The 25,720-nt window shown below is 41.7% G+C and overlaps 1 protein-coding gene and 1 long non-coding RNA gene across 2 annotated transcripts in view; both read left to right on the forward strand.

Annotated features, from left to right (window-relative positions):
- The window catches only part of asic1b (acid-sensing (proton-gated) ion channel 1b), a 195,301-nt gene that overhangs the window by 105,564 nt on the left and 64,017 nt on the right, over window positions 1–25,720 (forward strand). The gene's annotated exons all lie outside the window — the stretch shown is intronic.
- LOC118495261 lies at window positions 10,120–24,786 on the forward strand. Its single transcript, XR_004897604.1, has 3 exons — window positions 10,120–10,202; window positions 19,736–19,739; window positions 24,774–24,786. It is a non-coding gene; the product is annotated as an uncharacterized LOC118495261 (long non-coding RNA).

Consider the following 25,720-nt stretch of genomic DNA (forward strand, 5'->3'; position numbering starts at 1 on the left):
TGTGTGTGTGTGTGTGTGTGTGTGTGTGTGTGTGTGTGCGTGCGTGCGTGCGTGCGTGCGTGCGTGCGTGACCCTCCTCCACCTGTAACTGAGCAAAGCAGGCTCATTTAAACAATTGCGACTCAAAGGGTGTTGCGATCAATAGAGAGGCAGAGGACCAAAGGGCAAGAAGTCATCTTCCCACTCTAATCACAGTCTTAACCTTCAGCATATCTGCAGGCCCGACAGGCTGCTTACTCCATCTTGTGTGCTTCTCTTGGTGCTGCAAAAAAACAACTGCAATGAAATGTAAAGCTAACAGAACAATCTATGTGCTGGAGTCGGCGTTTTCATGTAGATTTTTTGCTTTATTTGTACTGACATAATTAGTTTAGCCTTTTTATTGTTTTTGTAGCCCTGTAAAATATGTCATGTAAAAAACCTTTCATGTTTATTTTTGGTACAGACTGTAAAAATGCTTTTACCTTCAGCTATAAAAAAAAAAAGAAGGCCGGGAGAGAAAAGAGCAGCTGCGGATTTTGCTGCCTCTTATACAAGATGGGTTGACAAGAGGCAGCAAAATCTATCAGCACATATTCCCATAGTTTTTTGACACACCGTCACTCACACTGATTCACATCTTCGAGGGACATACAATGACGAAGTTGATCTTAAAGTGCTCATATTATGCTCATTTTCAGGTTCATAATTGTATTTAGAGGTTGTACCTGAATAGGTTTATGTGGTTTAATTTTCAGAAAACACCATATTTTTGTTGTACAGCACATTGCTGTAGCTCCTCTTTTCACCCTGTGTGTTGAGCTCTCTGTTTTAGCTACAGAGTGAGGCATCACACTTCTGTTCCATCTTTGTTGGGAGTCGCACATGCGCAGTAAGTACTGCTAGCTTGTCAGTTGCAGAGCATGAGGGAGTGCCACGCTAGCAGCTAGGCGAGCATTATAACGTGTGTTACAAAGTGACCCACGTTCGTCACGGAAGTAAAGGCTGGACTACAATAGAGCAGTTTGGAGCATTTTGTGAACAGTGTTTTCTCTGGAAGATGGTAAGTCCCTTTGGGGTGGACTTTGGGCTTTTTCACTTTGTAAATCTAAAATGTGCACAAAAAGATATATAACACAATAAAGGAAAGGGGAAAAGCCAAAAAGCATAATATGAGCACTTTAAGGATCTTCCGTCCTTCCTCTCAAGAGGAGAGGAAGGAAATTACATGTGTCCTACTGTGTGTCCTTCTGCCTTTGTGTCCCTGCTCCACATTCTCCATTTGTCTTCTTTTCTCTGTTGTTGTTTTGTCTGTTTCCCTTACTATCCTTCTTCCTCACATAAAGGACCAGTGCCATTGGGTTTCTCTCGCTCCACATTGTCCTGCTCAGAAAAGTCAGTGTGTTTTAATGAGCTCTGCGTCTGTGGCTCTCAGCCTGAGGCTGTCCACTACTGACCTGTTGGCATTTACTTCTCTCTGCCTTCTCCTACTCTGCGCTCTGTTTTTCTCTCTCCCTATGAAGCTTTTTAGGCTCTTAGATTAAAAATGCTTTGGTGTTCAGTCCACCGAAGCATCTCCTACTGGACACTTTAACTGGAAGCTATTACCAATCATCCTTGGTAGCAGCACAGTATAGTTGCTGGGATTACAGCCTTACAAACAGCACCTTTCTACCCACAGACAAACCTCAGACACACCAACACATTTCTCCTCAGCTGAATTGATTTTTTTTTTTTTTTTTAAGAAACAAACTTTAATCTTTCACATGATGCATCAATGCTTCCATTGCCTCACTGAATAACAGTAAACAACTCAAACCAATCAGGTAACATTTTCAGCACAATGAGAACCACGAGGCTGTTGTGCTTGGAACAGCTGGTCTAACTGCCAGACATTTGATCTTTAGACTGCACCCCATCAAACTGGGAGGCAGTGGGCAGTTGATGAGTACAATGACCTTTAGCAGCGTATCTGCCACAGCGGCCTTCAATCACAGCTGACTGGGAGACAGGGCTCAGTCACTGGAGGTGGTGAACTGCTCCATGACTGGATGCTCCAACTGCTCATTTCGTTGATCTTCTCTGCAGCGCTCTGCAAATTACAGAGACATGCTGTATTTATAATCCACACACACACACACACACACACACACACACACACACACACTTTTGCAGGCCACACAGTAACGTGTGCAAACCATTACCCACCAACCCATCTTCTCTCTCCTTTTTGGTTTCTTACTTTCTCTTCCTGTTTCTTTGTCTGGTTTGGATTTTTCTGTTCTTCTTTTTTTCTTCCTATCACATGAACACACGCAGCTACCCTTGAGGTGCACTGGAAAGTACATTTTGACCTTTCCATTCTACTTAGCTGCTTTTTCGCTTCCAACTATTGTCTCTGCCAAGTATTACAGAGAAGAAGTTTCTTGTTTTTGCTCATTATTGCGCCAAGAACATATTAAAGAATTGTGAAATCTGATAAAAGGCAAAAGCTTCTCATCTTGTTTTACATAAGATACACTACAGGTGTGTATTGCACTAACTGAGACTTGTTGAATATACATGCGATACACCAATGGCACCATGGCAATAACCCCACTTTTTGTTTCCTTATATAAGCTGATGTGTGTGACAGCTCTTTGATTAGGTACAAAGAGGAAAAGTCATAGCAGCGCGTTGTGTTAAACCTATGTGTCTTTATTGGTGTCACATTCTGACAGAGTGACAGAGCACCATATGCTGGAGCTCCTGTCAGCCTCCGTCTAAGTCTGTTTGACGCTCCCTCTGTATCTCTGTGCAACACAAGCCGCCTACAGAATCAACCACCATCTCTGCTCCTCCTCCTTTCATATGCCGGCTCTCTTTTATCCCATGTCACACCAGCTCCCACTCCCTGGCTGCTTCACATGCTTTGAATGGAGCAACACATAGACACACACACACACACACACACACACACACACACACACACACACACACACACACACACACACACACACACACACACACACACACACAAACACGCTGATATGTGCACAGATGCACACAGACATAGAGAGGGTAAGATTGTGTGAACTGAACAGGGAGTTGTTCTGGTGCCAGTGTCGGTCGCAACTATCAAATTAATGCCACATTATTGGTGATTTATCAAAATATAGAATTATAGATTTTTGTGGGAGAACCAGAAGCAGGTACTACATGACTGATTTTGATATTTTGTCATGTCTGTTGAAGATCCCTGCTCTATAATACAGTCACCTGACTTCCTCCTTTGCTCCCAGACTGCTTGGGGCTTTGTCATGAAACATATGCTGTTTTTTGGGCACTGCCTGAAACAATTGATGCTGTCATTATTCTTACATGCATTCTCGCAAGGTCATATATGGTATATTTGGTTGTTTCTTCACTTGTATATGTACCGTACAACTTATAAAGTAATGCCAGTAGTGAGATACACTGTAAATATACTCAAAAGGCATGACATTACGGAGATAATATTTTTAACCTTATTACATTACCCAGGCACAATCAGCATCAGCATCACCTGAAAGTGTAGAGCGAATTTTTCAGTATAGCTAAACACACATACATGTGTTGTCTCTGACAGTCCTTTCTATTGTTAGACAAATGCTTGTGTAAATACTAGGGCTGTCAAACGATTACATTTTCTTAATCGTGATTAATCGTTGAATTTCTATAGTTAATCGCGATTAATCGCATGTTTTATCACATGATTAAAATTCTATTATTTTGCATTTCAGAACTGTTTTTAAGTACATATTAACAATGGAAAGTCATTCTTACCAGTGTATCTTGATTGGAAATCAAATGAATGCAAAGAAAATGACTTTATGAACTTGATTTTAAGATTTGTATTTGTTTATTATATATTTAATCTAGTCACACATTTGAATCTAGAGTCAATATTAGGGTTGGGTATTGTTTGGTTTGGATACCGGTGCCTGAACCGATACTTCTTAAGAAAGTTAACAAAAAGAAGTGTACTAAACAGTTGGCGACATTAAAGAATGGCTTGTTTATTGCTAAGGCCATAACGTCAAAATCAAATGTTTAATAATAATGTAATCACTATAACAATAACTTATTTCACTAGTAACTAGCTGTTGAATGACAAAAACAACAACCAGATGGGAAAAGGGCATTTAACAACAACTTTGAATGCACAACGAGGCTGTAAATTACCAGTTTCATTGAACGCACCGTCTGTGTTTTTCCGACAACAGCAGCTGCAGGTTGTTACATCCCGGTGTCGGAATCCTCTACAGTGAAATACAGACAAACTTTACACCGTGTAGCGTTAGCTGTCAGCATTGTAACCGTGTTTAATCCAGCTACTAGCTAGCGGTAGGCTAACGTTAGCTGCTGTTGAGTATAGTGTTAACTAGCGTCACGTGCAGCAATCTTTCTGTTGCCTGTAACGTCTGTTTCAGAGCATCAGAGAGAAGCGCAGACATATCAGTGGCACCAGAATGAGGCACCGAAATCCGCGTTGCTATTCCTGCAGCAGCAGGATGTGTTATGAGGAAGTACGGCAAAATAGTAGCCTGTTAGGCACGACGCAAAGCTGAGTGAAGTGAAAATAAATTAATAAATGGCGGCATGCGATTAACACGATTAAAAAAATTTAGCGCATTTTGCTCGGCCCTTAATCGCATCGCGATTAACGCGTTAATGCTGACAGCCCTAGTAAATATTTGTTGAATTGGCAGTATTAATGATTAATGATCAATGCTAAAGTAAAAAGGCTACAGCACAGTACTGTGTGTCACTCAGTGAGTCAGAGGTGAAGGTATACATATACTGTATATGTAGGTAATTCACCATTAGTGTAAATGGGAGGCCATAAATGAAAAACGAATTATGTTTTCACATTTACTAATTATGCATTAGTGTGACCTTGGTCTTCAGAAATGATATTCAAAAGGCCTCAGCTTTTTTTTTTTCTCTGTAATGTCACATGACGTTACTGAGTAACCAAGACAATTCTTCTTTTCCAACCCTGTTCCAATGTGATATTTCTCTTTTAAATCACAACATTTTCTTTGCCGTTGTATTCTTAAATTGACTTGTGAAGTTGCTGTTAAGAGACACAACGGTCAAGGTAATGAATTTCCACTCACCGTGTTTAGAGAGATAATTCTGTGCTGCGGTTTGCATAACCTACAAGCCTGAAAGGACTCTAAGCCATTTTCATGCACCGAATGCAGCTGCCCAAATAGGAGGTTTGGGGCTTTAGAGGAGCTTATACAAGCAAAAGGGATTGAGCCTTCCTCCGGCTCACAGGAATGCTCCTGAGGTTGTATATTTGTCTGTAGATAAACATACACATACACAAAAATGTGTTACGTTTCTCCCAGTTACAAGTTACTGATTATAATTAAAATGAACAAAAAAGGAATACAAATTACAAGCATCTCCTTATTGTCAGGAAACAAAGCTGTTGATACCTAACATACATTTATGGGTGAATTGTGTTTGAAATGTTTATGTATTTCTCTCTGACCTCCTTTCTCATCCCTCTCTCTTCTCCTTCCCTCTCTCTCTCTCTGATGATATCTGCCCAGTAGGTTTTTGTTACCAAGGTCATATGCTGGATCAGCATTAACTTTTTTTTTCTCACCATGTGAAATACTCTCTGGCCTGTTGAAGCATTCAGTTGTGGCTCTCAGCATTTAGTCGATAAGGACATGCAACGTGAAGCACTTCAGTTCTAGTATTGTAGTACACAGGCCAGGCATGGGGGCTTTTTTTTTTGCTGTTTAATTGACCTTCACTGAACAGTAAACACAGACACCTGTCACTGATGCATTGTGTGGGCTGAACAAGCTTGTATCCAACTGGAAACCTTTGTTCATGATATTTAGCTATTAACCGAGACCACTTCTTATGTATTCTGTTTTGAAGAAAGGTGTTAAAGCCAATTACTTTTCTACATGGTTGCTGAATGTCACTTCTTTCCCCCTGAAAAGGTGTTTTTTTGCCCCACAGGCGGCCCTGCCGTAAAGCATGCATGATGAATTATGTTACGAGTTTCCCTCCTGAGAAGGCATAAAAGAAGGCATACATGCATAATGCTCATCAGATAGGTTACACTGCGCTCAGTATCCCAAGAAAGACTTCATCAGAGATATTCCCTCATCATCCCCTCCTCTCCTCTCTTTTTGTGTGCCAGCTGTAATAAAACACGAGCAGACCTGTTTGTGATATCACACATCAAAGACAGAGTAAAGGAAAGTAGCACAGAGGCTCATTTCCGTACCCTTCTAAAGCTTCTGGAGAATCTGTTTCCAGCTAATGTAACAGCCATCATTACAGCAATGCAAAGGTGGGAACGAGTCGGTGTTTCAATTCAGCATGTTGCTCCAGAGGTTCATTTAGAAGTTAATTATTTTAGTTTGTTAGCTACGTAATAAGGTTAATGCACAAAAGAGTATAAAGTCAACTGAATTAAATAAATAAAACGTTAATTGTATCTCTGACATGTATTACAATTCAAAAAAAGTGTCCGGCTTACAGGGGAGGAAATGAGTCACAATCAAGCATGACTCAAAGTAACAGCAGATTTTGTGTTACAAAATAATGACAAGATGAAAATAGAGACAGAGCGCAATTAAGTCCCGCCCACACCTGAGGGGAAAAATTGTATCCCTCTTTGTTGACTTTGTATTGCGTGAAGGTGCCTCCTTGTCAATTCCGTCTGCTAAGCAGAAAAATGCCTAAAGCTGCTGTGTGTCGGGATGCACTAACAAAAGGGTACAGAACCCATAACTAAGTCAGTTTTAGGCTAACTATATTTCTGTAAGATAAGGTAAAGTATTTTGACAGTATGCAACTTGTGTCACAGTGGGATGTTGATAAATCAGAAAGCTTTGCAGTATTATGTTTGAAAGTGCCTTAGCATGCTTACACATAGCTCATACTAGCTTACTAACAGCTAACTTGGTTGCATATTGTGGTGCTGTTTTGATTCTTTCCTCTCCAGTGGATGCGGTTTTCAGAGTATGACGCATTTTGCTCTGTCTTCATGTATTGCTATATTAAATTAGCATGTTATGGCCACAGGGGCCTGGAGGTATCTCTGGAGGTGTATATGTGACTGTGTGTGTACCTTCATTACGTCATGATGTATAATGGTGTGTGATGATCCATCCAAAGAGACAAAGTGCCTGCAGCTTGCCACCCAACAGTTTACCGTGTTAAACACTAAATGTCCAATTGTAGAGAATTATTTCCCAAGCAGCTGTGTTACAGGTGTGGATTTGGTTCTGTAGTACATTTCAAAAAAGGAAATAGAAATATCTTTTTATTCTGTATATTATATATATATTTTCATCAATTAATCTGACATTTATTTTCTCATTTAAGCAATTAATCATTTGGTTACATGTCAGAAAATAGTAAAAATGTTCATAACAAGAGTCCAGGGTAATCTTCAAATTGCAACAAAAATATATATATATAATTGGTATTGATATAAACAGAAAAAAGCAGCACATTAACATCCTCACACTGGAGAAACTGGAGAGTTTGGTGTTTTTGCCCCCCAAAAAATTAGTTACGCAATTATTTAATGTTTCTGCCAATCAAGTCAATCATTTCAGTTCTAGCCAAAACAAAATTGATAAAGTTGATGGAAATCAGCATATAGGTATAGTTTTCCAAGTCGTTGTAGATTCCAGCAGACTGCTTCCAGTTTACAGTAACGTAATCTGCTTAGATCATGAGATTTTCACTGCATACCAATGAAAATGAGGTCAAGCGACTCCACAAACAGCTCTAGATGTGTCATCGTCTTTGTTCTAGTTTGAACGGGTGGAACATTTCTGATTTCTGCTTTAAGTTACTTAGATAAATCAAACAAACATACAAAACCTTTTGTGGCTTGATTTTAGAGATGCCATTTACCTCAAGATGGACAGAACTGTTCTGTGGGGATTCTTTTTTCTATTCATTTAGCCTGTCAAAGAAAGGTTTTAAGACAACTGGGAAACTTTTATTGAATAGTTCACCCATGGTAGAAGTGGGGTTCTCTGGTCACCCTGCTACATTGGAAACAAAATGACTTTTTCTCACTTGTTGATTATCATGTTGTCCGCTGTGTGAACATGAATTAAGTTTATCTTGTTCTGAGGTGAGCCATGAGGTATTTTCTAAGATACACATTTTGATTACTGCTCATGTCACTATCTAGCAGCGGTGCTGCACAGATGTCTGGATTTGTTGGGTTGTGCTCACTGGAAAGTTAATGTTCAATCATGCTCAGAATGTCAAGTTTTGGAGGTTGATTTATGTATGTACTGTATAGTATACATTTATGCATCTGTGTGTGTATGTATATAAATTTGCAGGCTATCGGAAGTGCACAAAATATCAGTACCTGTGGTAAGCGAGGTGAGACTAAGCAGTGGGATAGCTGTAAGGCTTGCAGGCTGGGGGAGAGCTAAATGGAGACATACTGGTGCAGGTATAGTTCTGCTGTGCTACTCTGCAGGACGGCTAATGAGGAAGTTTAGCCACAGGGGTCTTTCTAGTAAAAACAACAACTGCAAGAGATGGAAGAAAAAAACAGATCTAATCACGATGTCTGCAAGAAAAATACAGTCAGTTCTCAATCAGATTAGACAACTACGTCCCTGGGGTGTGGTTCAAATTAGGGGTAGGTGTTGGCGATAGGGGAAGGGGTAGGTGGAGGGAAAGGCAAAATAAAAGAGTGAATGTACTGTAAAGGTGTGGTAGGAAGGAGATGGAGGAAGTGGAAGAAGGAGAAAAACGGCAAATGAACAAATGGTTAAATGAGAGAAAAGTATGTAGCAGAATGGATAAAAGAGAGCCCAAAATAGAAGAATAAGAGATTTCCTTTCAGGAGAATTTCTTCAAAAGATTTCCTCAAGAAAGAACTGTCTTCTGGCTGAAATTGTTGAAGGCTTGGTAGAAAAATATACTTACAGCTCAATCCTGATTTGCTGTCAAGTCCAATATATCAAGGCCACATAAAATTATGGTGTCAGTGTTGTGAAAAACGGTCATATATTTTACTTTCATGTCTAGAATGTTTTACTTCAGCTTGCCCTCTGCCCAGTGGCAAGGAAACAAGTTTTGTTTATAAAAGCAGAATTGGTCGACTCGACTTTTTTGAGACCAAAATCCAAAGCAGTGGGCGAATTTTTGGAAAATGTTGCAGTGATACTTGAATCTGGCACACGCACAAGTAAAAACAAAGAACAAAATGTCTATCTAATATTGGTGATATTTACTGTATGTGGTACATTAGTAATTCTGGCCTCTGGCTGTGTAAGATAAAGCCAAAGCAAAATCGAATTAGGCGAGTGTCTGAGACAAAAACAAATCTTAAATTTTGCCGCAAGATTGTAATCAAGGTCACAATTGTACACACTCGCTCTAAATTTGTTTCTGTGTATGTGTTGTAGGAAGATGTTTTACATTAAGGCTTTATAGTCCTCATTGTTATGTAAATAAACTTCAATGTATAATTATACTTTCTCTGCACCTCACCACTTTTCTCTCTTGGCCTCTCACTCGTATGCTCTCACTTATTGATTAAATTCAAGGCAGGAGATGATAGTTAATCCAAAGATTTCCTGAAACTCCATTAACATCTTGAACAAAGGTACTGTACTTCCTCAGTCTTTCTGATGTGTCAGCTTGCTTTTCTGTGTCGTCATTGTGCTTAAAACATGATCCAGATGAGCAAACTTCCTCTCTGTTAAACACAAAGAAATCCCACAAACAGTGTTAGGGTTGCTACTTAGAAATAAGTCATGCTCAAGCTACACTTCATTAAATAGTTTAGCTACTTCGTTGGAGGTATTGTAGCAAGCTCAGTGTTTCCTTTAGGATTTTTTTTAGCAGTGGGGGCCAGTCTGTCCGAACAACATTCAACAGTGGTTAATATAGTTACTAAGTGAACTAAAAGCAGCAGCTATAAACTTACAGTGCACAAAAATATTAGCTGTAGCTGTTACCAATGTTACAAGTAGGCTACAGATATGGAGCGTTGAAAAAATCACCAAGTGGTTAGATACAGAGCACAGAAACTGAGATTCACTTCACAATAACCTCCTACACTAGGCTATATTATAAAAGTTAACTTTAACATATAAACACTCCGAGCACACAGAGTGTGATATAAACCGGCGTTATCACATATTAACGGCGATGATTAACTAAATAGTCTCTAACGAGTGTGCCGAAAATAAGGCTTTCATGACAACTCCTGCCATAACTTTGATCTAAATAGTTTAACTATACAGATATATTTGTCCTGCATGGTGTCACACAACAAACTGATGCACATGCACAATACTCACGTTTTCCTCACGAACGCACAAACCAGACAGAATAAATAAAAGGAATAACTAAAAAGTCCGCTCCCTCTCTAAAACAGACATCAAAACGCAGTGCCGCTCACTCAACCGACATCAGACTGCAGTATCGCCGTCCATCTGCGGGGGGTGTGGACAGGCTTTCCAACAGGCAGGATCCTTTAAAAGGCAACCGTGACTACTGTACATTGTGCGTCTGCCCTATTTCTGATACCATGGCGGCAGAAATTTTGCCATGGCGGGCCGCCATTTTCAAATCAACAGAGGAAACACTGAAGCTACAAAGCTACTCAGAAAAAAATAGCTTAACACACTGAAGCTATTTTGCATCAAGAAACATCTATTGTTAAGTGATCATAATGGTTATAGAGAATAATGGAAAAAGTTACACTACCTGACTGCTACTACTGCTGTTAAATGTAGTTAAACTAGTGGTGTCACTACACCTCGATCCTTGCCTGCAAATATTAAAAATAGGCTTTAAGCGTGGTTCACACGGGATGATTTTAAAATTGTCGGCCGATTTTCCAATCCTGAGAGACCCCACACACGGCGATAAAAAATCACGGGTCTAACAGTTTTGGTCGTACAGGGTGTGGTGCGCAGCACGCGGCAAAATCAACACATCACACACAAACCGATTTGACTCCCGAGCATTCCCAGGTCAGACGAGAAATCTCGCAAAATCCCTCGAGATCAAACGTGACTTCAGAGTAAACAATCATGGCGGACGAAGAGGATGCAGTGGCGATAGTTTGTAGTTTGTTTTTAACCAAAAAAAAACGTTATCAAAAGAAAAGGCGATGGTCAAAGAAGTGGAGACAACGCGAGCATGGACTATACTTGCTATACTTATCTCCGACGTCCACTGGACTTTCTGGTGCGCCATGCCGCCGGCTGTTTTGATTTTGTTTCCCGGTGCTTTCCTCGCCGCCTCGTCACCTCGCTTTCTGATTGGCTACACGCCACAGTCCACAGGCTGCGTGCTCGTCTGTCCCCGGGGGACACCACACACGAGGAGAAATCGGGCCAAAACAATCCAACATGTTGGATATCCCCGATTTGAGATCGGAGCGGTCCCGACGTCCTTCCGAGCAGACGAGAGCAGTCTTAACACACCACACACGGCAGGAATATCTGATCAGATTATTTTACGACAATCGGAGCATCCTTAAGATTGTCGGAAAGGGTGAATCGGGGCTAAAATCGGCCTAATTATCCTGCCGTGTGAACCAGGCTTTAGACAAATGGAGCTACTTTAGCAGTCTGTTAAAATGCAACGCTTCATTCACCTAACCTGACGAGCCAGATGGTTTGTTACACAGAACCATCAGAGAAGCAGTTATTGGAAACTGTTTGGAAAAGGGAAGGCAGGTGATTGGATGAACCATCTGTCTATCACATTTGAACCAATAGTCGCGGCCGTCACACCTCTAAACCGCGCCCGTAGATTAGAGATGGCCCGATACCATTTTTTGCTTCCCGATACCGATTCCGATACCTGAACTTGCGTATCGGCCGATACTGAGTACTCATCCCATACCAGTGTGTCATATATTTCATTATGTTTTAACAACTGTATACTACTATCCCTGTATAGATGTGATATTATTTCTATCTTTGTTGTCGGTCTGGCTCAGGTTAAACTCTTTGTGAAACATGAATGCCACAGAACTTTCTTTTATTATCCAGTTTGACAGTCAGTTATAACGGAAAAAGAACATAAATAAACTACTTTAACGTAGATTTTCTTTAGGGCTTTATTATGTGGTATCGGATCGGTGCATAAACTCCAGTACTTCCCGATACCGATACCAGCATTTTAGGCAGTATCGGAGACAATACCGATACTGGTATCGGAACATCTCTACCGTAGATGCCAGTAGCTCCTCCCCGGACGCTGAATGTTTCGCTCTGCTGCTGTTCGGACACAAACGTTTTTAATTGAAGCCTGACAAGATAGAATTTTCGTGTGACATGTGAAGCTGCCCATTGTTTTGTTCTTTCCTGTAATACTGCTGAAAAAAACTTGCGGCTTCCCCAAATCTGTTTGTCTGCCACTTATCAGCTGCTGGGCCTCACACAAGTCCTGCAAGCCGGAAGGAAGCAGACTTTTCCTGTCCCGCTGTAGGCCGTTTTGGACCATGGCAGCTCTTCCCTGAGGGTTTACCCTCCACTGAGATGCCCGAGATCACCGTGTCACTTCACTAAGCTACATATTTGCTGCTTGTAGTAACAAACATATCATGAGTTGGTGTTGGATGCCTCGCAGACTCAGTATGAGGCTGCCAGTTGCATTACTCCCCCGCAGATCTGCTTGCGGTTAATGTCTTGGTGTCTGCTGCTTCATTTCTGTTATACTGCTGCACCTACAGCAGGGTTTTTGCAGATTATCTCACCAGCCTCATGTCAAACTGATTTCATACACTTTGTATGTACATGTCTTAAAGACAAAGTCTTCAATTAGGATGTTGCCTGCATGACTTGTAATGCCACCATCAAATAAAAAAGCACAAGATAAGGATGAGGATTAGGGAACAAAATAAAAAAACATTAACTATTTCGATAATCGATTAATTCTTTCCGAATCATTTTTTTACCTCTGGGAAATTATGGTTGTCAAATTTCAGCATTTCCTGAATGCTTGAATTTAAAGACAGAACACATAATTAAGCAATTAAGGAAATCTAAGGCAGATTACTCGATAATCAAAACTTTAGTTGTTGCATTTCTATATTCAGCCAGCCTTTTTTTTGCTATGACACTGACAGAACACCAGAGATATTTCCGTGCTGTGTAATAGTAGTGCCCCGCATGTATACGTGTCCTTGTTTTCTCTTGTGGATTGAGACAAAGTCACACTGGTCATTAAATCCTTTGGTCTTTTTTTAAAAGCCAGGTAATCGTGATTGATTTGCTGCTGGTCAGCTGATTGGCTCCACTGGCATCTGTGGGGGTGAACTGTCCAACTGCTTGTTCCTATTTGATAATGCCATACAAGGTTAGTCGCAGGACCCTAAAATGGTTTGACTACTATTGAATGTGCATGGGTGCCATTAAAAAGATCAGCATGTGATTGTGATGTAGCATGTGTAAGGGAAAAAATCAAGTGAGGGTTTGATACATCATGCATCAAGCATTGGTTATGAAGAAAAATCCTCTGCTGATACGTGTCAGTACTTGTAACTGAGTGGTGACATAACAACAGTAGACACCCTGCAGTGCAGTGTTGTTTGAGCCTGCATTTTCCTTCATTTCCTTCTTCTTTTTCTTCTGCTCCTCCATTCCTTCCTTCATCCCTCATGTGCTCCCTTCAACCTTCCCCCTCAAAGCAGTGCCTGAATCATTTTTCCAGCAACAGCCTCAGTTCCCTGTGATTTATATGTTTATGGTCATTACTGACGTTGAGTAATACATTTCCGTTTTTTCCCCTCTTCTCCGTCTTCCCCCATTCCTCTTTTGGCAGAGACCCAGGGTCTCGCAAGGAATATCAATTATTTTGTCCCTGTTTAATCACAGTCTTTCGCTTCATCTCACGGCTCCACTTTTAGACAGGCAGAAGAAGGTTTTGCTTTTGAGGTTTTATTTGATCTCTATCAAAACCAGCAAACACCAAAGGTTTTCGTACACACGTAACACAAACGGTGTTGCAATTTGCTATCATTAGCGATAAATTGTCTTTCTCGGCTGGTACAAGTAAGTATTTCTAACTGGCTGTTGTTGAACAGTGCTTACAATATTTACAGACACGATCGCAATGCAAGCTAACAGCATGATAGTATCTTTATTACTAAGGCTGTATGCTCAATTCTGAATTGCTGCTCATGTTTGCGTCTTTCTTTCTTTTTGGATGACCGATTTTTATTTATTCCAGGATGTGACCCATATCTGATACCATATAAACTGACAGCAAAGTCAAAGAAAATAAGTGGAAAGCAGCTGTAACAAAAAACATCACAATCGGTTGTCTTACCCTTTGTGCTTGCCCCACTTGTTTTAAGCACACTTCAGTTACAGGGCATGTTTATTCTAGTTTTCTAGTTTTTTTTCACATTTCTGTGTCTCATTGTTTTCACTGTTAAGCTGAATCAGCCGAGCTGCCAAAATGGTAAACGATGCAAGAGTTATATACTTCAGCCGGAGCAGCTCAGGGTTCCTGGCTCAAGACCTGGGTCAAGTACAGTACTTTGGTGAATTTTATGTGCTAGCTTAGCTGATATCTTATTTACTTTCGCTGCACAGATTCTCCCAGCTGGTGAAGGGATTCAGTCATGAGCAGGAGGAAAATGTGACCCCCAGTTCAAACAGTGGCAGTTGGTGTTTAGCAGGGGAGACGAGCAGCATCAACAAATGGATAGACACACGTATCAGCATACTGACTTGCAATCATTTGATTCAAAGAGAAGAGGTTTGGGGAGGGGGGCTACGGTGAGATAAAAAGTCATCCTCATTACTAGCTCCTTGTCAGCTACATCAAAGTCGCTTCTTAGTCATTCACTTGAAAGTTTCTGGTTAGCACCGGCTTTACGCTGCCTGATGGAAAACATGCATGGGTTTTCACCCAGGTGACTTTGTAACTGCAGCTAGCTTCTTTCTACAATATCCAGCTTTCTCAGCACAGAGCCCTAATGAACCGAGACTCCCTATACAGTACGGCCTTTTTACTCTTTGAATTTAAATCATCCAGCCAGGTAGCTGCCTGCAGCATTTTTCAAAGAGGACTGAGGCACCATTCCTTATCGGCAGGATTTCACCCTCTTAAGGAAAGTTACTTAAAAAGAAGAGGGCAGTTGGTTCATTTCCCTACATAAGTAACATCCTGTTTGTAAATACTAAAGAATAGTTTTATTAATGCAGACTTTGGTTGGATAAATACAAAGCTACGTAAGACCTAAATCAGTGAAATCAGTGATATAAAGTGTAGGCATATGGCCAATTTTAGGTTCTCAGATCCATTATTCCATGGGGGAAAACATACTGTATAAGGAGCTTAGAGGAAGAAAAACTAGCAAGAAAAATAACGAAGATGCGAGTAGCGCTGTCTTTATCAGTCAGATAACAGAAGATGCTTTTCTTCCCTAAGCTGTGTTTTCACTGAGGAATTTCTCTGCCTCTGATGCAAATATCATCTGGCTTGTAAATTGGGCACGATGGTATAATACCAAACTACTTGAAGCTGTCACTGCACCTCCTCAGGATACAGTTTAATGCCTGCCTCGTGTTGATGTAGAAGCCATGTGGGTTTACTCTGCAAGTACTGCTATTTCTAATACACAGATTTGATTGTGTTCCCTCCCTCCCATGTAATTCCCAACATATCTTTATTTTTTTTTTCATCTGTGTATCAAGTAACTTAAGGTTGGAAAGTTGAGTCTTGAGCCTTTGAATTATAGCCACATCCTTATTTTTTTTTAAATGCAGCCAAAAAGAAATGTCTTCATCCAAATAAATAATGATATTTACAACTTCCCCCCAGGAAAGCCACAGATGGATATGGTAATAGAACAAAACTTAAGGAGAAGGAAGGCAGAACTGTGTACTCTGCCAAAAACGAAATAGAAGTGACCTTCCGTCTCTCGGTGCTAGCTATCTTAGCAGGCTGAATTAACTTTCCCCATCATTCTCACCTCTCTGATGTGAACGGCAGCAAAACTCTGCACTCTCATGTTTATTAATCTCCTTCAGCAAGAGATGCGCTAAATCATTGACCCTCTTTTAGTGCCTCTTGCTCCTATTGAGCATGGGAACGAGGAGGGCGTATTGATTTTGCCCCCTTCTCATCAGCAGCCAGGCCCTTATTTGGGATGAGGAAATGGTAAATCTCATATAGTGAGCTCCTGTCAAGGCCTGTCCAGATCCTAATCTTCACTAGTTGATGGCTCTTGAATCTTTTTACCGTCTACAACTCATTAGTGGCTGAGGAGGTAAATGTAAAGTATTAAAACATCGCATTAATTCTCAGGACATTCTCGGGAACTTCATACAAGAAAAGTTTTTTTTTATCGCTGTTTGGATATGACATGGCAGCAAAAACAAGCTTTTAAATGTGGCTTCAGTTTCATTTTGGGGAGTGACGGCCAGGTGCACACATGACAACATACCCTGACAACTGTGAGAACATGATTTACAAGGCAAAGTTGACATCTTTTTTTTCTTGACCTCATCTTGGATTGTTGATCATTTTTGTTTTTAAGTTCTTACAGACTGTGAATGTAGAAAAGAACAAGAATCTCTCCCCTGTGTTTTAGCAACCACATTTGTTTTTACGATGTTTTGTGTTCAAGCTGGGCCTGTTTGTTACATTTAAAGGAACAAACAGTCACATGTGGACAGACTCATTTGAACTTATTGGACATAGAGGTTTTGTTGACTGAAGTGTGAATTAAACCTTCCACTCAACATTTATGTTTTGCCTTAGGTGGTAATTTTAGACCTGGCCGCGTGTATTAAACACAATAAATGCTGTAGTGCAAGTTTGTAAAATGCAGCAGACTGATTAGTGAGCACACCAATAGATTGATTGATGGATGGATAGCTAGACGACTGAAAGCATGCATTATGCAAACCTTCAGGACTAAGGTTGTTAAAGCAGCTCAATAACCGTGGCTGATGCTTCCCCAATTATCCAAACTATCCACGTCTCTGACAAATTTTTAGTTTTACTCAAATATACAACATAATCCGGTTAGCAAATGAACAAAATCTAATCTTGTTTTAAAAAGTGATGAGTGTGTCAGGCTCCTGTGTGTGTTGGCTCTCTTAGTCCTGCAAATAAATCGACGTACTCTCAATAATCTAGTTATAAACCTCCCCCCTTGGAGCGCTTGTCATATTATCTGACATGACAAATAGATCTGATCCCAGGCATCTGGCTCCCACCCTCCCTCTCTCCCACCCTTTTTTTGCTACCTCTAATCTTTTTTCACCACCCCTTCTTCATCCCCCACCCCCACCCTCTGTCTTTCTTTCCTTTCCCTTACCTTCCCCCCAGCTCTCCTGAGGGTTCCTTGGAGGTAGCACCGCTGAATACTGAAGCGGCAAACAGAGATGCACCAGGTCCAAGACATTCATGCTGTGATTGGCTGTGATGAGACTGGGGAATCTGGCCTCAGCTGACCGCCCATCACCTGTCAAGGAATGGCGGTGGGTTTGTTTGCCACCTGAAAGGGTCCAGTACATTTTGTGGCAGTGATGGAGTAGTTGTCAACATCACTGTCTGAGCGTCACATGTGGGCAGGTGTTTGCGCGTGTGTCTGTGTAAGTGACTGAGGGACAAAAAAAAGCGATGTGTGTTCCACCTGATAACTGATCAGATGGTGTGAGTTGGTGACTGTTAAGGAAAAACTTAGGAGCAGCTTAACTTCTGGATACATGAAGGTTCAAGAGACTTTGATGTCTTATATGAGCATTTATTGATTGTCGATCGAGGAGAGATTAAGGTACAGTACAGTTTAAACACGATGTGTTAACGTGCACTGCAGTGTCTCAACTCTAAGGTTCTGTGCATTTTCCCTAAAGCATATACTGTATCTCTAGGACAAGCTGTCAAGTTTGTGTTATGCCAAGATATTGATGGCGCCAAAACAAAAGATGGTCACCCTAAACCTAGTTCTGTGATGTATGCTAAACTGCGGGTGAAAACGTAAAAATATTTTATCAGATGTGCTTAAAAATGCAAAAAAGTGAAACCACCCTCCAGAGTGGAAATCTTAAAAACGCTCCACCATCGCGTCCCCGTCTAAAGGGTAAAAACGCACTGTGCGAGTGTATGTGTGCGTGCCGTGTGTGCTGTGCCACGTGTGTGCGTGCCGTGTGTGTGTGCTGTGTGTGTGTTGTGTGTGTGCATTGTTTGGAGCAATAACTCCACCTCCTCGTCTGTCCAGACAAAATTGTAAGCTTTTGTTGTTCGCTTCGCGCTACTAGGGAGAGGACAGGGAGAGAAGTAGAAGGAAGGTTCTACGCGGAGGTGTTGTGTGGCAGTGCTTCACACTACCACCTAGCCGCCTGGTGTGCATACTACATCAAATTGCACACACTTTTGCGTCACCATATGCATGCAGATTTCCCCCCCAGAACGCTCGTCTAAACATGGAATAAAAAGTGAGAATGCAACGCCACTTTTGCGGTTTCTCTTTAGATCGTTTCCGTCTAAACATAGCCTAAATCTGAAGAAAATCTAATTGCTCATGCTGTGTGACTAGAAGCAAAGTTGATGTTTTGGGGCTTTTCCGCCTTTAATTGATAGGACAGCTAGGTGAGAAAGGAGAGAGAGGGGGAAGACATGCAGGAAATCGTCACAGGTCGGACTCAAACCCTGGACCTCTGCGTCGAGGCATAAACCTCTCAGTACATGTGCGCCTGCTCTACCCACTGAGTTAACCCGGCCACAACGCTGAATTTTTTAGCAACTTGTCTTATTTGAGAGTAGTGCAAAATTAATGACATTTGTTCTGCAACCATATTGAAAATGATACACTGAGACCAGAATTGATTGCTGAATATATATCATCATTTCGGCAGACAGTAAAAAAAAAAAAAAGAAAGAAAAAAAGTACAGAAAAATGTGATGTGGCATATCTGGCAAAATGAGCAATACAGCAAATGTCATGATTGTTTCGTAATTCCTATGCATTATTTGCATGGGTTTCAGACAGAAATAATGACAAGACACAGACAAAAACACATTATGTCTGAGCCAGAGTAAAGACCCTGGACTTTCAAATCACAGCCTCAGCATGTCCATGTATTATACACAAGATGACTGTTAAAACCTGTAAAAGTAAGCCTTATTGTCTATTTATAGGGTTTAGACTGAGTGAATGCATGCATATGGAGGGAGCTTGCTTAGCGTTTATTGGTATGTATGAAATGATGCAGATGGAGGTCCTGAAAGCAGACACAGTAATCACTGATATTAGTGTTGAGATCCCCAAGCTGTGTGACTCTGGGCCTGCCCTTATGAATTGGCTTCATGAAAATGCCACTGAGTTACATATTTAAACCATTCAGCTTGATAACTGTGTCCCTCTCGGCTCTTGTGTTGTGGTTGATGGTACTCATCTTAGTAATAGTGATAGAGAGAGGAAAAGGTAGAGAGCAGAGATAAATTGTGGGACATAAAGTAAATCGAACAGATAGAGCGAGTAAAGGCTGATTTGAAATACAGTAGGTGAGAAGGAGGAAGAGGAGACCTCACTGTGGAGGTAATGAGTAGGACCGAGTGATAATCGCATTCAGGGGGGAGCCAATGCCGCTGTGTAATGCAGCAGGACAGAAAGCCAATCAAAGAGTGGCTATCGTTGCCCTCTGACCCATCTCTGTTCACATTTGACATATCAATCAGAGCCAGAAAGTGGAAGAGGCTTTGAAGATCCTGACTCTGATCTGAACAGGCTGGTGTTTCAATGGATTCCATTGATTTCAAAAGCAGACATATGATAGCTCCATTGATTTCATCTGTCTTCTTCTTCTATAAATCCCATCTGGCATCCATCTCCAGCTTCAATGCAGTGCTAATTGCACTGACCCTAACTACATCGCTCTATCTCTGTTTCAGTTTCTTTTTTTTTTTACACTAAAAGCACTTGGTGGCCTGACTGCCCCCCAGCTGCATATCATCACTAGATTCCCATCACTACATAGTGTATAGTTCAAATATGTCATAAATATCAACACTGCTTAAGATGCAGCGTGCGCAGCGTCTCCTGTAGGGCTGCAAACACAGATCGATCGAATCAGGGTTACCATCTAGTGTTATGGAATAGGTGCATGGAGCATTACTGAGACAAAAACAGGACAGACAGAATGAATGTATTGTAATAATGAACTCTCCCACTTTTATTTAACTTTGATTTAGGTGGTGTAGCCAATGCTAATTATACAGTATATTTTTAACACAATAGCATTGCTCAAATTCACAAAGTGTTGAACTAGCTGAACTAGTTTATTTTTATCATCCATCCATCCATCCATCCATCTTCGTCCGCTTATCCGTTCTCGGGTCGCGGGGGTAGCAGCTCCAGCAGGGGACCCCAAACTTCCCTTTCCCGAGCCACATTAACCAGCTCCGACTGGGGGATCCTGAGGCGTTCCCAGGCCAGGTTGGAGATATAATCCCTCCACCTAGTCCTGGGTCTTCCCCGAGGCCTCCTCCCAGCTGGACGTGCCTGGAACACCTCCCTAGGGAGGCGCCCAGGGGGCATCCTTACCAGATGCCCAAACCACCTCAACTGGCTCCTTTCGACGCGAAGGAGCAGCGGCTCTACTCCGAGCTCCTCACGGATGACTGAGCTTCTCACCCTATCTCTAAGGGAGACGCCAGCCACCCTCCTGAGGAAACCCATTTCGGCCGCTTGTACCCTGGATCTCGTTCTTTCGGTCATGACCCAGCCTTCATGACCATAGGTGAGGGTAGAAACGAAAACTGACCGGTAGATCGAGAGCTTTGCCTTCTGGCTCAGCTCTCTTTTCGTCACAGCGGTGCGATAAATTGAATGTAATACCGCACCCGCTGCGCCGATTCTCTGACCAATCTCCCGCTCCATTGTCCCCTCACTCGCAAACAAGACTCCAAGGTACTTGAACTCCTTCACTTGGGGTAAGGACTCATTCCCTACCTGGAGAAGGCAATCCATCGGTTTCCTGCTGAGAACCATGGCCTCCGATTTAGAGGTGCTGATCCTCATCCCAGCTGCTTCACACTCGGCTGCGAACCGATCCAGTGAGTGCTGAAGGTCACAGGCCGATGATGCCATCAGGACCACATCATCTGCAAAAAGCAGCGATGAGATCCCCAGCCCACCGAACTGCAACCCCTCTCCACCCCGACTACGCCTCGATATCCTGTCCATAAATACTACAAACAGGATTGACAAAAGCGCAGCCCTGGCGGAGGCCAACTCTCACCTGAAACGAGTCCGACTTACTGCCGAGAACCCGGACACAGCTCTCGCTTTGGTCGTACAGAGATTGGATGGCCCTGAGAAGGGACCCCCTCACCCCATACTCCCGCAGCACCTCCCACAGTATCTCCCGGGGGACCCGGTCATACGCCTTCTCCAGATCCACAAAGCACATGTAGACCGGTTGGGCATACTCCCAGGCTCCCTCCAGGATCCTTGCGAGAGTAAAGATCTGGTCCGTTGTCCACGACCAGGACGGAATCCGCATTGTTCCTCTTCAACCTGAGGTTCGACTATCGACCGAACCCTCCTTTCCAGCACCTTGGAGTAGACTTTACCAGGGAGGCTGAGAAGTGTGATACCCCTGTAATTGGCACACACCCTCTGGTCCCCCTTTTTGAAAAGGGGAACCACCACCCCGGTCTGCCACTCCTTAGGCACCGTCCCAGACTTCCACGCAATGTTGAAGAGGCGTGTCAACTAAGACAACCCCTCCACACCCAGAGCTTTAAGCATTTCTGGACGGATCTCATCAATCCCTGGGGGCTTTGCCACTGTGGAGTTCTTTAACTACCTCAGCAACTTCCACCAGGGAAATTGACGACAATCCCCCATCATCCTCCAGCTCTGCCTCTACCATAGAGGGCGTATTAGTCGGATTTAGGAGTTCCTCAAAGTGCTCCTTCCACCGCCCTATTACCTCCTCAGTTAAGGTCAACAGCGTCCCATCCTTACTGTACACAGCTTGGATGGTTCCCCGCTTCCCCCTCCTGAGGTGGTGAACGGTTTTCCAGAAGCACCTTGGTGCCGACCGAAAGTCCTTCTCCATTTATTTTTAATTATTCAATTTCAGAATTTAACTATCAACATAAACAAGCAACTGAATTGAATAAAATAGCCTGTTAGCTAATTCACTAATTCCATAGGAAGTCATCATACAGGATAAGGTCTGTCTGAAATCTGCCACAGAAGTTAACATTTTTCCACGTACTTGAGGCTAATCTGTGTGTTTGGCAGTCAAAATGGACACAAATCTGCCAGAGACAACAGATTTAGGTAGTTTTAACTAGGGCTGGACGACTTTGGCTAAAATCATAATCACGATTAATCGAACAAGTTACCTCGATTACGATTATTGAACGATTATTTTTAAAAAAATGTTCTTTTCTTATACTGTAAATATGTTCACGGTTATTTTTTCTAATGAAATAGTAATAATCCTATCTTTGTGATTCTAAAATAAGGAAACAACACACAGATAGCAATTAATGCTTATTTATTAAATATTTCAAACAACTGAACTGAAATCTACAACAGTAGATTTTACAATGAAATAAAAACGTCTTATAAAAAAGTAATTTAAGTTTTAATGTAAAAAAAAAAGTTTCCTAAAAATGTAGAAAATAAATAATAAATGTCCATCATAAGATTAACGGGAACCTGTGGTTAACTGTCTTTTCGGAGTTAAACTCCACAAGTGTGTCCTGCGGCTCGCCGGCCGTCTCACACACACACACACACACACGTCCACAGCGCAGCAGGCAGAGGCGGGGTCTGTTCCGAGTGTAATAAAGCCCCGTCTGTGTTGAGCAAAACATTATGTGAATTACTACGAGAATGGACGTGCATTTAATATAGGAAAAGTGCACATATTAGCATCATTTGTTGTTGTTGTATGTGGCGCTGAGGTCTAGTGACGATGCTATAAAGACCGTTGCTGTGCTTGCGTCGCTCCCTTACCCCTCCTACCAGTCCCTATGGCCACTTGGCCAGTGGGAATGCAAATGGGAAAAAAGATTTTGGGGGAGAGTAGTTTTTAGAACTGCTTAGAAGTGTACTTTTCCTCTAAAAAGTACAAGTACTATCCGATCGGAAAGCACCTATGGTCGCAGACTGGACGGGGCGGAGTCACGTGACTACACACCCGGCAGCCGTAATATGTTTTAAGGGGAAAGTACATTAACACACAGTGGGCGGCTGCGGAAATATTAATAGGATTAAAAGACCGAAATAACCGACTTGGCTAGGCTGACTAGGCTCTGAATTTCGGTTACGATTATTTTTCGATTAATCATCCAGCCCTAGTTTTAACGCTAATTAGCTGAAATTAGGTTGGAGAGACACTGGAATATAACGTAACATGATGTAGTTTGGGGAATATTTCATGTCATTATTTTAGTCTAGTCTAAAATGAATCCTTTATTTCTTCACAACAGAAATGTGAGCAATATCTAATCTTATATGTAACGCTAGACCATTTCACGAATTGCATTGCTAGGCAACAGATTCGATCAGTGTTTACTTCCTGTCAGCTGATGTCATTCACAGACACAGCAACAGGAAACAAACTGGGACACAATTAAAATTTTTCATTAACGTTATATTTCCCTTTTATACTGTGCATGGCTGTATCCCCATTGTCCATTTATTTAATTTCTTTTATTAGTACTTGCCTTTTACATTGCCAATTATTAGGCCAGCTAAAACAACATGGTATGTATTGAGTTACAGGTAACTGTAAATGTTTAAAAGAGCATTGTACAAGATGAAGATGAATGTGTTTTGGTTTTTTAATAGAATGCTGAAAATAATAAAATGTAGCTTTTTTATTTTTTATCCAATTAATAATCGATTAACCTTCTGTAAGTAATAATCGAGGTAGATTCAGGTTAGATTAATCGGTTATCAAAATAGTTGTTAGTTGCAGCCCTAGTCTCCTGTAGCTTCCCCTCGTATGAATGCTTACCAGTGTCTTTGAATTCAGTCTCCATCCCAATGAAAGCCCCATCTCTACTGCCCACTGAGCAGCTGTTTTCCTGTGCCGTCTGCAGTTGGCCACATTGCTGCATTGTCGGTGCCCAGGCCAAGGTACTGCAGTACTGTAGGTAACGGTTGGCAAAAAAACCTGGAGAAGAAAGTAGCACTCCGCTGTGGAAGAGATCTTTCTTTGAAGGCTTTAGTTGTGTGACAGTGTGTCGAAAGCGAGATCTGCTCTGCAGTGGTACACAGGCAGCGACATAAACCAGCTGCTACAGGGAGCAGTTTCTACCCCACGGCTGTTGGCTTTTATAAATGAACCAGCCACATTCTGTTTGACATTATGTTTGCTACTGACCATGGTCAGGCAATGAGTAATTCTTAGTCATTTATGTTTTGTTCTCAAGATTGTTTTCTAGGATTTTAACCTTTTTTAGATAAAAGTTTAAAGTGGAGAGAAACTGAACAAATTGGTAGAGAGTGGGAGTAAAACAGGCAGTCCTGGGCCAGGTTTAAACTTTGGACATTGCATTTTTATGATGGGTAAATTAGCGGAGCCACCAAAAAGCCACAAGTACTGAGTGAATTTTTCCAATGCATGGTACGGCTCAACTCGACTCGTGCAAACGTTTCTCTGTTTGGTAGAGAAAGGATTCAGTGATGTCACGTTGAAATGGTGAAATGATGAAAATGATTACACGGCAGTTTTGCGCAGCATCACAATGGCAATAAGCTGAGAATGTCACCTTCACTGAGGGGGTATTATCCACAGTGGAAAACGGAAAGAGAAAAGTTCCATACAAACACGGCCTTAGTTCTTGTTTTAGCCAACTGACAACAACCATGGTTGGTTAAGCTGCAGTTTCTCTAGTGGCCACTGAATGATGGCTCCAACAAAACTGACTGAAGTGATTTTAAAAATATTGTTTCATGACAAAGGAGAGAGTAGAGCTGAACCCCTGCAAAAAATGCAAATAAATCACTTGTTCCAGCCTCTGAAATGTTGTGGTTTCTTTGTCATTCATGATGGTAAGTTGTTGTTTGGACAGAACAAGCAATCTAACCTTGGGCTTGAGGAACTTGTGATTGGCCGTTTCAACTATTTTCTGGCAGGCAAGTTGTCATTTACTAATGCTAAACCGACTTTCAAATACTTGATGGTTATGTGCGGCTGAGATTGGTCTTCAGCCATAGAAGCCTTCATTCTGAATGCATAACCAAATCACACGGCAGAAAGACAAGCAGTACTTGCCTATTATGCCTCTGATGAAAGCTTACTAGCCAACACACAGGACTGTGAGCCCAACAGTCGATCTACCATTTTACTGTAAATCTGTCATTTTATCATTAAATCTGCTATTAGCCAAGGTCAGCTTTAAAGGAGGTGGTCTGGTGCCACCGTGTTTGCCTCATATATCTTTTGAGCGCATGAAGACTTGTACTTTAAACCTCTCAGTTACTGCTTTTAGTGTTTATTATTGACTTTTATTTTGCCTGTGATAGCTGTATAACATCACTGTTTCCACAGTGTGAAAAAAGCTCAAGCTTGGAACAACTACATTTATGTGAGGCATGTGTAGCAGAGCGGAACAAACCTGAGACATTTGTATTTTAGTGATACAGTACTGTGTACCCTGGATAATAATTACAATATGGACAAAGTGGAATGGAAAAAGGTGTAGAAATTGGCGCCATTTACAGAAAAAATGGGTTTGGTGT

The sequence above is a fragment of the Sander lucioperca genome, chromosome 6 (assembly GCF_008315115.2).
Source record: "Sander lucioperca isolate FBNREF2018 chromosome 6, SLUC_FBN_1.2, whole genome shotgun sequence".
Taxonomy (NCBI): Eukaryota; Metazoa; Chordata; class Actinopteri; order Perciformes; family Percidae; genus Sander; species Sander lucioperca.